Below are 12,602 nucleotides of genomic sequence, written 5' to 3' on the forward strand. Positions count from 1 at the left end.
CCATGCTGCTGAGGGAGTAACATGACAGATTATGGGTAAGTTACAGCATTGTGGCAATACATAGATTAATAGATATGGGTTAATAATAAAGGCAGAGCTAGCCAATAAGCAGTCTAAGTCATCGGACAATAGTTTAATAATTATTATGTCTCTGTGTGCTTATTTAGGGCAAAGCAGCTGTGGGACCAGACTGGAAAGAAACTCCGGCAATACATGCCTGCTTTCTCAGACTCTAACTCAAAAGGCATGGTTTTCTGTCCTCTCTGCGTCTCTCCTCCCAGCAACTGAAGACATTCAGGGCTTGCCTACCATGGTAATTTCCTTGCAAACTAACAAAATTGTCACAGTGCTGCCAAAAAGATGTTATACCAAGATAAATATTCTCTAATTATATTTTCCCTTTTATTGTCACACTTCACAATCTACCTCCCACCCCAGGAGAATAGTGTACTCTGGACGAAAGTCTTCTGTAGTTTTTCTCTGTCTCATCTGGTTCCACTGGACCAGTTTCTCTTCCACCCACAGGGTCTCTGCTGTAGCTTATAAAATAATTACTCAGAGGCTAATATTAAAATTATAATTGTTTGGCCAATGGTGCAGTCTTCTTACTGGCTAGCTCTTGCTATAAATTAACCGATTTCTAATTTTGTATATTTTACCATGAAACCCGTGGCTTGTTACCTCACATCGTGCTTCCCCCTGCAGGCTACATGGCATCTCTCTGACTCTACCTTCCTTCTATCTGTCTCTTTGAATTTCTAGCCTAGCTATATTCACCTAGCCATTGGCTGAAACAACTTTATTAATCAAGAAATAAAAGCAACACATATTCACAACATACTACAAGACATCCCACATCAAACTTCCTATTTTCATTCCCCCGTTCAATATTATTTTGCTGTATCTAATTGAAGTTAGTAGAATTAACAAACTGAGGCCAGTCAGGATAAAAAGGGAAAATTACATAGATGTCGGAAGGAGCCCCTCACACCAATTTGCTTGAAGCTTTCTGTCAGTTGAGGATTAAGAATTCCAGTACCATCAACAACCTCAGCTGTGAAAGCTACCTAGACTGAGATAGTTCTTTTGTATAGAATTACTTTCCAATGAGAATGTTGAGATAGCCATAGCATGTTCTGATCTCCAGTTTGTATGCCTCTAAGACCTAACCCCTCTTCTACACATGTCTTGGTTCTCTCATAAGCCAAGGCTTTTAACTTTTGTTTTCAACAATGATTTCCCAACTTCATGCATGCCTGTGTCCTAGGGTTTGCCTTATCAGGTGGAATGCTGTGTGGTGCACCACAGAACCACCCTGTGATTTTACATAAATTCATCACAACCCTCTGAAGATAGCTGTTTCAGAACTCATCACAGCAATACATGAGACCTTTGTAAATACAACAAAGTGAAAATCCCCCATGGATGCTCTCATGTGTGTCTTACTCTTTTCTTAAGCCTCTCTTATTTTATTAACCAACTGTGCTAAACCCATGTTAAAATTTTTCTTTTACTAAACTCCAACTATGGTTTATAGTGCCTCATCCTGATTTTTTCTTCCTGATGAGCAAAAGGGTCAGTCTTTATTTGAGAGATACACCATAAAGCACAAAGGACATCCTAGAGCTGCTGAAAGTGATGCTTTGCTGTGTCTCCTGATACACCCATCACTGAAAGAAGTCACTGGAGTTTAGAGCTGAAACTTTGTAAGTACATAACAATACAAAATATAAAGAGGGGAAACTCATTGAGAGAAGCAGGAGAATAAATGGAGGGAGAGAGAGAAGAGAAATTGATATATGCTTACTCATTTTGAGCTTGCTAATGAAAGACAAAAGTTCTTGGGGTCAAGGGACACATTTTCTATTGAAACTTATGTACAGCTGATTAACTTCAAAGACTATAGAGAGGTTGGAATGAGGCAAGTCCAGAGCCTAATTACAATTTATCTTCTGTTATTTTGGCCTCATTAATAGCCTCTCCTTTGCCATCTCTGTTTGAATGAGACCCTGTGACTATCAAATCAAGCTGTTTGAAATACATTTAAAAAATCCAAATTCCACCAACAAAAATCCTAAGATCTGAGGCCTAGAGTTGAGAATTCTCCCCTGTGGGTGTACCTGCTTATGTGAATATTTCCCCAGTATATTTGAAAAGTGCCTTGATTCATGTCTTTGTCCAATTACTAGAAAAACTTTATCAAATTATTACGACTTTGGACATGGGCTTTGGAAAAACCTAAATCTCTGTTCTTGGGCCATAGCCATTCATATATTCCTCCAGACTAAACTATCACATATATCAGTTGGGATGAGGTGAGAGCTGAGATTTTATGTTGATGGATTCTACATATGTAACAAGATGAGTACAATCTCCAACCTCCTGGATTTATGTCAATATTAAACATTTTGGTAAACTATATTAGTAATTTGTTGATTTTCAGCTCAAGATTATAGAAAAAAAAGCTACTTTTGGGGGGTGAAATCTTTGGAACTTCAAGACAGAAGATAAAAGGAAGGAGATCAGTTCACAAGCCAGTTAACCCAGACAGAGAAAGTTCATGCAGACTGTTAATGGGATCCTTTCAGAAAAGCCTCTCTAGGACATCTGTGGAACATGGGGTTGTACACCAGGCTACCATTTGTATGAATACGAGCACACACATTCTTGACAACAAATGCATATGTCTACATAGAACAGTCAAGTTTCCTATAGCTGAAAGTTTATTGGATTCATAAGCTGGTCTATATATTACGTCAATTCTAAGATCAAAGGGAAGATGACTTGCCAATGCCTGTGTAAAATCTGTGAGTACCACCTTACAGGTTATGCAGCTGTGGGATCTATTCTTGCAGAAGAGTTGAGAAGGGAGATGATGAAGTTAGAAGTAGAAAATTTTAACTGAACATCAGAACATCTTAGGTAAGAATGGTTATTTATTTGATGAAAACAGAATCTGATATAATTGAATTTTTTGGTAGAGTCTGATGTCATCTTCACTTTTAAGTTTTTCTTGGCTGCCTATTCTTCACAATGTGCAGGTTAGAAATAACTTTAAATTTCAAGGACTTGACTCCTTGATTATGCCATTGTTGGCATTTGTAATAGAGTGGACCCTTGACATTTGCAGATTTAGTGCTTGAAGTTTTGCCTATTCATGAGCCAATATGTCATGTTGTAATTTGTAAATTTGCTGAGGCATGAACTCAAATCTCACAAGCAGACAGCTAAAGCTACCAGTAACCTCTGGAGTGCTAAAAGTCTTATTTCTCTATGATAGATGATATTCAAAACTGCTTGGGTTATTTTGATATTAGGGTCTATGGGATTCTTCCAACTCTCTCCCACAATGGATTATTTAAAACATTCAAATGAGCTCTCTTCTACAATTTAATAATTCCTAAAGAATGAATGAAAAATGATTTGCCCTGGCAAATAAAAATGAATTATTGTCTACACTTACATAATTCATGATTACTAAGTTATATCATACTTTTGCAGAAGGAGTTGGAAACAGCAAAAGAAGACCTGTTCAGACCAGAAAGCTCAGCACTGCTTAGATGAGTGAAGATAATGAATGGCAGGGTGACATATCCTACTTGTGTATTAACCATCATCTGCTGCTTTTGTTTCCCTCCTGGCCTTTCTTGTGTTCTTAGATGGCAAACTATGTATTTTTTTCTTCAGAAAAGAGTTATCAGTCTCCATTAAATATAAATGTATTTGTCTGAAATAGAAGTTAAGCGAGTAAGTTTTAGATGTAATTGTCAATATACCAGCTATGTAGATTATTCTCTTTTTTTTTCTGTTAACACTACTATAAAAAGTGTGTGATTTCCATGATTTTCCAACTAATTAGTTAAGAAAAATCGCTTTCTTTCCTCATCATTTTGAAGGGTTTTGTAAAACTCTTGGTGCTCTGTCTATAAGAGAATTTTTGTCTTAGAATTACTTAGAATTGTATTGATTTTAGACACTAACCTTATTAGGGATATTTTTTTTTTGGTTACCAATTTATTTCCTTACCAACCATGGTGACTTTGTGAGAAATACAAGTACACACTTCTGAACCATCTGTGTGGATTAGCTAAGACTTTTTGAAGATCATTTTCTATATTAGTTTTAGATTTCTCATATTGAATTCATAACCTTAAAGTACTGCCTGTAATGATATTGTATGGTTGATCCCCAATCTCTACAATGTCTAGCTTGGTGCCCACTAAAGGGTGTTCAAAAATGTAGGCAGCCTACCCAAAATATATATCCAATATAAGGATCTTTGTGTGAACTGATTTTTATTTTCCATAGGAGACATTGTATCTCTGGCCCTACATCAAATGCATTTATTCAAATGCATTCTCCCATAAAATCTTCTTTATCATGCCAAAGTATGACTGTTCTCCCAGAAACAGATATTTGATAAGCCTTTGAGTTTCACACAAAATGTTATTGTAAACTTCTGTGTATTTTAATTGTAATTCTTGATAGTAAAATCACTACCATTATATACTGGTCATTCAAAGCATCATGAGTAATTAGGTTCATACACCTGACAGATGGCTTTTCTCTCTTTAATTGATTAAGTGCAATTTAATTGCCAGCAAAAGAATTCACAGCTAATTCAGGGGAAATGACATTGATTCCTCTGATGAAAGCACAACTCTGACTTGGCATCTGCATGTGGATTGCAAGCAGTGTTCTTCCTGGTTGCAAAATGCTTGTGTAAGAACAGTGTCAACAGATCCATGAGCCTGTCAGATTCTCAGTAATTAATTGAATACTTAGAGAGAAAGTTAACAAAATCTGTCTTTTAAATGAACATTGCTGATTTCAACAACTTAATTGTTAGTGGATGTTCAGCTTGAAAGCACATGTGAACCACTTATTTCATAAGAAATTCTCCAAAAGCTTTCAAAATATCTCTGTTTCATCATCTATATAATGGGGTCAGTAATAGTTTCTTAGTAGTTTACTAAGAAGATTTATTGACACACTGAATGAATGTAAGGTGAGGTATTATATCTGCAAGCCACAAAAGAGTCCTCAGAAACACAAGCAATTGTTGCACTTGTATTTTTCTTTTTCTTTATTTCTTTTCATTATTGGCAAATATAAGCTTAGTGCAATACTTCTTAAAATTATTTCTTTTATTTTTTTGAAAAAATAATATAATTAAGTCATCTCCCCCTTCCTTTTTCTCCTGTGTGGAGCCACAGCCCCAAGATGGCGCCTGGCTGGATGCCAGGGAGACCGAGTTTAGCTGTAAACAAGCCTTATTTGGAAGCGCTTAGTGGATCTGGTGTGCCTCCTCCAGCTGTGACCTATCCAGGATTGCCAGGTGGCGTGAGCTAAGTGGGTAATGAGCTTGCTTTTAAGGGCTTGCCAGGGGGCTGGGAGAGAGATAGAAGAAGCAGAGATAGAAGCAGAAAAAGAAGTAGAAGTTGATGTACCAAGGTTTCTGAATAAACTGCTTGAAGAAGAGTCGTGGTCGTGTCCTTCTTGCTGGTCGAGATAGGCACGACAAGTGGTGGCCTGTAAGGGGAACCTCTGCAGGTAAACGACTCAGAACTTCCTGCAGTCAGGGCAGTCAACTGGTAAGTCCCAGGTAAGTTGGGACCAAGTTAAAGACCTCGGTAAAGAGGCAATAAGGTCTCCGGTAAGGAGCAATAAAGTTCCAGGAACAGACAAAGTAGAGGTAACCAAAAGTGAAAGTATGGGAACTACAACATCACAACCAATTTTCATTGCTCTTCAAGAGCTGTTATGGTCTAAGGGATTGAAATTAAAGAAAAGTACTTTAGAGAGAGAATTATCCAAGAGGTTGATGTGGTTGCCCCCTGGTTTGCTGATTCCGGTAATTTAACCACCAGTTGCTGGGACAAGCTTGGAAAAGATCTAGATTTTGCCTGGGCACAGGGAACGCTGAAGCCAGGGACTCGGCCTATTTGGAAAATGGTTCGAAGCTGTCTAGAGGATCAAAGATGCCGCAAGGCTGTAGAAGAGGGGCAGGAGACATTAGAACAGCTGAAGGAAATAAACAGTTGCAGGTCATGGGGCCTGTGCAGCGCGGTCTACTGTTGCTGTCAGCCCTACGCAGTCATGAAGAACCTGCTTTGTGATGTGTGCAGGATAGTGCTAGGTTTGCCTTTACTTTACCTTCTGTTCTCCATACCATTATATGAGTGGGTGGTTTTACCCCAGGCTATGGCCAATAGCCCCACTATGTGTCAGCTTCTTGTGTGTCATGCTATTGCTCCTATTAGAGAGAAATACCCTGCTGTGAGATGTGTCCACTATGTGGATGACATTCTGTTAACTAGTAAGGAGTTGAAATTGCTGCACTTAGCATATGGAGATTGTGTTGGATATCCAATCTACCCTTAATGCTCAATTTAAAGGTGGCATTATGGTTTTGAATCAACGCATTGATCTATTGCAGGAACAATTGGATACTTTATGGCAATTGGCACAGTTGGGATGTGAATGGAGAATGCCTGGTTTGTGTGTAACAGCTGTTTCCTATCAGAATTATTCCTTAGCAGCAAACATGTCTAAACAACCTTAATAGTATCTTCTAGGCAACAGGTCTGGGGATTTTGACAAGCTGATGCAGGAGCTGAGACTCTCCATAGTGCACGTGAATTCCACCATGGTCGACATCTCGGTTGCAGAGGGGCTGTCTGCATGGATCACTCAAGCCATGAATCATCTGAAAGAATGGGCGGGAATGGGTGCCCTGGGAGGAATGCTTATCCTAGTTAGTTTCATAGCCTTATGGTGTATCTGCAGGATGAGGGTCACACAGCAGAGAAGCAATGCCATGATTGCACAAGCCTTTGCGGCCCTGGAAGCAGGGCAGTCAGCTCAGGCTTGGCTAACAGTACTAAAGAGCTAAGCAGTCATCCCACTCAGGCTGTGAGATGAAGTACTGCACTTGAAGTCAGCATTCCGCGGCTTCATGAAGGGCATGTCTGATTGCATATGGGTTGGTATTGTACTCCCATCTCTGAGAAAAGGTACTGGACAGGTGTGGCACCAGCTCGGCTGATAACTGGGCGTCGAGTCATTACAAAGTCCCTTGATTTCAGGGATCAGACCTCCACCCTTGCCTGTTGTGTTATTTTTAAATAAAAAAGGGGGAACTGTGGGGAGCCACAGCCCCAAGATGGCGCCTGGCTGGATGCCAGGGAGACTGAGCTTAGCTGTAAACAAGCCTTATTTGGAAGAGCTTAGTGGATCTGGTGTGCCTCCTCCAGCTGTGACCTATCCAGGATCGCCAGGTGGCGTGAGCTAAGTGGGTAATGAGCTTGCTTTTAAGGGCTTTCCAGGGGGCTGGGAGAGAGATAGAAGAAGCAGAGATAGAAGCAGAGAGAGAAGTAGAAGCTGATGTACAAGGTTTCTGAATAAACTGCTTGAAGAAGAGTCGTGGTCGTGTCCTTCTTGCTGGTCGAGATAGGCGCGACAAGTTCTCCCTCAATACTTCCATATATCCTTCCTTATTCTCTTTTAAAGTCATGGCCTCTTTTTTCATTAATTATTGTTACACACATATGTGTGTATAAATAATGATTCCTAAATACAGAAATATGACCTACTCAGTCTATGTGATGTTACTTGTACCTATGTTTTTAGGACTGACCATTTGTATTGGTTAACCAATCACTGCCCTCTTCCCTGGGAAAGACTGTTTCTTCTGCTCTCAACATTCCTTAGTTTTCTAAAGTTCTTCGTGTAGGCTTGAGGCTTCCTTGGCTTTCACTATTCACTTTTGAATATCTATTTTTGTTGACCTTGTTCAGCCAAAGATTAAGCAGTCATGTTGGTGAGATTTTATGAATGTAGCTTCTGATATTACTGGAATACACAATCTTACAGCAAACTCCCTGATCCTCAGATTTTTACAATCTTTCCATTTCCTCTTGTGAAATGATCCCTGCGCATTAGGTGAGGAAGTGTTTTATAGATGTATCCATTGACACTTGGCTCTACATCTAGTCATTTTGATTTATTGTGGTTTTCTGTAATGGTCTGTCTGTCACAAAAAAAGATATTTTCTTTATGAAGAATGAGGAGTAAACCTGTCTGTGGGTATAAGGACAAATTTCTATCATATAGTTAGGGACTATTCTGGTCTAGTAACATGATGTTTGTAGGTTCTCCTCCAAGATTCATGACTTCACAAGTCCTAGGCATAGTTTTTCTCATTTTGAGTGGGTCTCAAGTTCAATTAGAGAGCATTTAGTTACCACTAAGGTATGTATCCACAACTATACCCTTAGGGTTATTGTGCCATGTTGGATGTTGATGTAGTTCACAGATATGATAGACGAGTAGGACTTTTGGCTGCTTCCCTTCTTTAGAAGCTTGTGTGATACCTTTTTGTACCATGAAAGCTATCCCCCAGAAAGGAGGCTTTTGGTTTATTTCCAACTCAGGTATCTCTAGGCCATGTTTCTGAAGTACATGGTGTCATCATCAGCAGGGACTTACCCTCCTACTCTGAGTGGCTGATGAGCAAAGTCCTTTTGTGTACATGTCTCTCTTATTGGTTAATGAATAAAACATTGCTGGCCAATAGGAAATCAAGATAGGTGGGACTAGAAGAGAAGGAGGATTATGGGAAATGTAGTAGAGACTCACCATGTGATTCCAGGAGGAGAGGACACATAAGTCTAGTGTTCTTGATAAGACCTTGAGAAACATATATATTATTAGTTATGGATTAATGCTTAAAACAGAATTAGCTAATAGAAGCCCTGGACATTGGCCCCAACAGTATTGTAACTAATGGAGTCTCTGTGTGTTATTTTTTATGCTGAAGCGGTGATAGGACCCAGGAAGGAATCCTGCAACAGGTGGCCACCAAGGACAATGACAAGAATTTTTAATGATTTGAAAATCTTTGGACAACCCTGAACAATAACTCAAAAAGGAGGGCTCTTATGCCCTGTGTTGGAGGTTTTGTTGGATTATCTCTGACTCTTGGAGGGAACATTGACAGCCCATATGAGAAAATTTCACTTAAATTATATTCATGTAGTGTTGTGAAATATTTGTTTAACTAGGTAAAGATGTGTTATATCTGTTTATGCTGTATTTGCTTAACTACGTAAAGATGTGTTGCATTTATTTAACTATATAAAGATGTGTTGCTGTTTTACCTTGCCAACATAAGGCATCTAGTTGGTCTAATAAAAAGCTAAATGATCTGTAGTGAGGGAGGAGACATAGGCAGGACTAGTAGGCAGGGAGAGTAGTAGTATTAGGAGTTTAGGCTCAGGGAAGAAAGAAAAAGAGATGATAGGGAGATTCCATGGGCCATCCAGACAGACACAGAGGAAGCAGAAAAGTAGGACATGCAGAATGAAATAAAGGCAAAAATCCCTGAGGCAAAACGTAGATGAATATAAATAGGTTAAGTTAAAAGAATTACTGAGACAAGCTTAAGCCAAGACATACCATTGATAATAACAAGTTTCCATGTCTTTATTTTAATTTTCTTTGGGGCCCAACTAAAATGTACTTGCATGTATTATAGAATTTTTGGCAGATAGTTAATAGTATGATTCCTTATAACTTTTTCAGACATTCTTAATTTTTTTATACTTTTCCTTCTTTTGTATTTTTTGCACAGTTAAATAAATAATAAACTAGGTGAAAAAAGGAGCTCACCAAATGGAAGAGAAACCTTGCCAACCATACATCCGATAGAGGATTAATATCCAGAATTTATAAAGAACTTTTAAAAAACCACAATAAATGTATCAATGACCTGTTACAAAAATAACCTGGGACGTGAACAGAATTTTCAAAAGAAAGAGAAAACATGATTAAAAAGTGTCACAAAAATGTTCATCACCCCTAACAATTGGCAAAATGCAAACTAATACTACTTTGGAGGGCCTCACTCTCCCTGGGGAGTGGTTGGGGGTTGGGTAGGGGGTCACTGGGAAGCATGGGAGGATGGGAAGACAAGGGGATGGGGGACTGATATATAAATAAGAGTGCTTCTATAATTAAAAAATATTTAAAATAAAAAATAAATAAATATATAACACAGCTATATCACTGCTTGACATATACACCCAAGGAACTGACATCCTTCTTTACAGATACTTGCTTAGCCATGCTCATTGCTGCTCTATTCACAATTGCTGGGCAATGGAAACAACCTAAATGTATTTCAACTGATGAATGGATAAGGAAAATGCAATACATATACATGGTGAAATTCTATTCTTCTGTAAAGAAAAATGAAATCATGAACTTTTACTATTTTCAGGTAAATAAATGCAACTAGAAAAGAGTCATATTGAGTGAGGTAACCCAGATACAGAAGGACAAATGCCACATGTTCTCTCTCATCTGAAGCTCCTAGCACCAAATCTTTAGACATGAGCTCATAACTGGAAGTAACTACAGAAACCAGGAATGTACAAAAGGCCTTATTTCTGGGTTGGGGGTGAGTGGGTAGAGGAGCAATAGAGAAGGGAATAACAGGGTATAAGTGATCTGATTGGAGAAATGGAAGAAATGGGGAGGGACTCTAATTAGGAAGAAAGGAATAATCTGGATTTTTTTCATGATTCCCATGTGTAAGATCTTCTTTAGGAAAGTTTATTGAGATGTAAAAGTGCATTGTAGGCATAAAAGCAACCTAGAAACAAATTTATACCCTCAAGGGGCTGAACTTCTAGTGGAAAATGGAGAAAAGACTGACATATAAAAATTACTTATCATGAAAATAATTCACAATCTAGAGACATTCCATAAGGAAACCAGATTGAGAGTTACTTCCCAAGAGAACACATAAGGGTCTATCTGGACGGAGACATTGCTACCTGATTGCTGAGGGAAGAAGAGGAGAAGATGATAACAAATTAAATATAAGAACTCTTTAGGAAGAAAGCACTGGTGAGGGAGAAAGATTTCCAGGTTTTCAGGAATTGTGTGTGTGTTAATGTTATCTGCCTTCAGACTAAGAGTTTTGGTATGGTTAAGAACTCTGACCTCTATATTATTGAAGCATGGTGAAAGTTAAAAACCAAATAACACTAACTGACCCTAAGGAGAAGTATGTAGTTAACAAGAAATCCTAGATAAGATTGAAGTGATAGGGACTTTTGCAAATTTGATCTATGACAAAATTCATTATAGTACAACCTTAGGCTGTTTGAGTAAGCCCTGATGTGACATTTGATGACTGACTTGATGGTGTAGAAGAGACTGGAATGCTACAGGTGTCTGCTTAGCTGGTACCTGTCCACCACTCGCACTAATTGTAGCTGTGTTAGTGGCTTCTTAAGATGTCTCCATGATGTCTTCATATGCCAAAGCTTTGAAAAAAAAACTTCATAGATTTATTCTACTCAGTTTTCTTTATGAAGAAGGAGACAAGTAGCATGCTAGATACAGATCTTGCAGTCAGTCTCTCCAAGCATTTTTAAAACAGTGTAAATGTGGGATTGAACAATGACTGCTACATAAGCTTGCCATTCACAAGTCTCATAAAATGGTGAGGAGAATATAAAATGGCTTAGCCTACTTTTAAACAGGACAGTTCCCTCAACTCTGCACCTGAGATGAATGGCAGAACCATAGGACTGCTTCCAGTCATAAATTTGTTTTGGATCCCCAGGGAGTCCAGGAACCAAGATTATTTTTAATTCAATATTAGGAAGGAAACAACTAGCAATATTGTTTTGTGTATAAAACTTGAAATAATTTGTCTATGAGTCATTAAGCAGATAAATGAGATGGTATTTGTAAACAACTAAATTCAGTATCAAGGATATATCAGGTATTCAGGATATTGTAAATATACTGGTGTGGGATGTAAAGGAAGATTTTGCAGAGAAAAGGTTTCTAGTACCCAGGAAGAATCCTCCAGATAAATGTTTCATCTGATGAGTTTCCATGAACATGTATAATTTTCTCTTCTGCAACTAACAAGTTTGTAAGTGTCTTAATTACTTTCTCCAGGATCATGCTTTGGAAAGATACTTACGGGGTAGAGTGGAAACTCATTAGAGAAACAATTGATTTAAAACCAGAATATATCTGGTGATGGAAGCCTGGGAAAATGAAGTAGGACTTTGAGAATATTTTCAGTCCAACATTTGCACAAGGCTGACCAGCATGATCAAAACTTTCCCAGGTCAGTCATTCCTTATGAACAACAAATCATGCTACCACAAACTAGATAGCTTAGAGCTTAATCAACAGAACTATAGATGGGAACTTCAAATCAGTATTGTCCTGCTTGGTGATCTGAGACAACCTTTTATTCCTACAGTTCTCCTTAAAGTCACATAGTACACAGTGTCTTTTTTTGTTTTGTTTCCAACATTTTTTATTTGAATTAGAAACAGAATTGTTTTACATGATAATCCCAGTTACATTCTCCCACCTGTCCTCTCCTACTGCCCGCCCCCCAACTAAAACCCTGTCTATCACATATCCTTTCTGCTCCCCCTGGATGGTAAGGCCTTCCATAGGGTGTCATCAGTGTCTATTGTAGCCGTTGGGATAGGGCCTAGGCCCACCTCCATGTGTCTTGGCTCAGGGAGTATTCCTCTATATGGAATGGGCTCCCAAAGTCC

This window comes from Cricetulus griseus (genome assembly GCF_003668045.3).
Source record: "Cricetulus griseus strain 17A/GY chromosome 1 unlocalized genomic scaffold, alternate assembly CriGri-PICRH-1.0 chr1_1, whole genome shotgun sequence".
NCBI classification, from domain to species: Eukaryota; Metazoa; Chordata; class Mammalia; order Rodentia; family Cricetidae; genus Cricetulus; species Cricetulus griseus.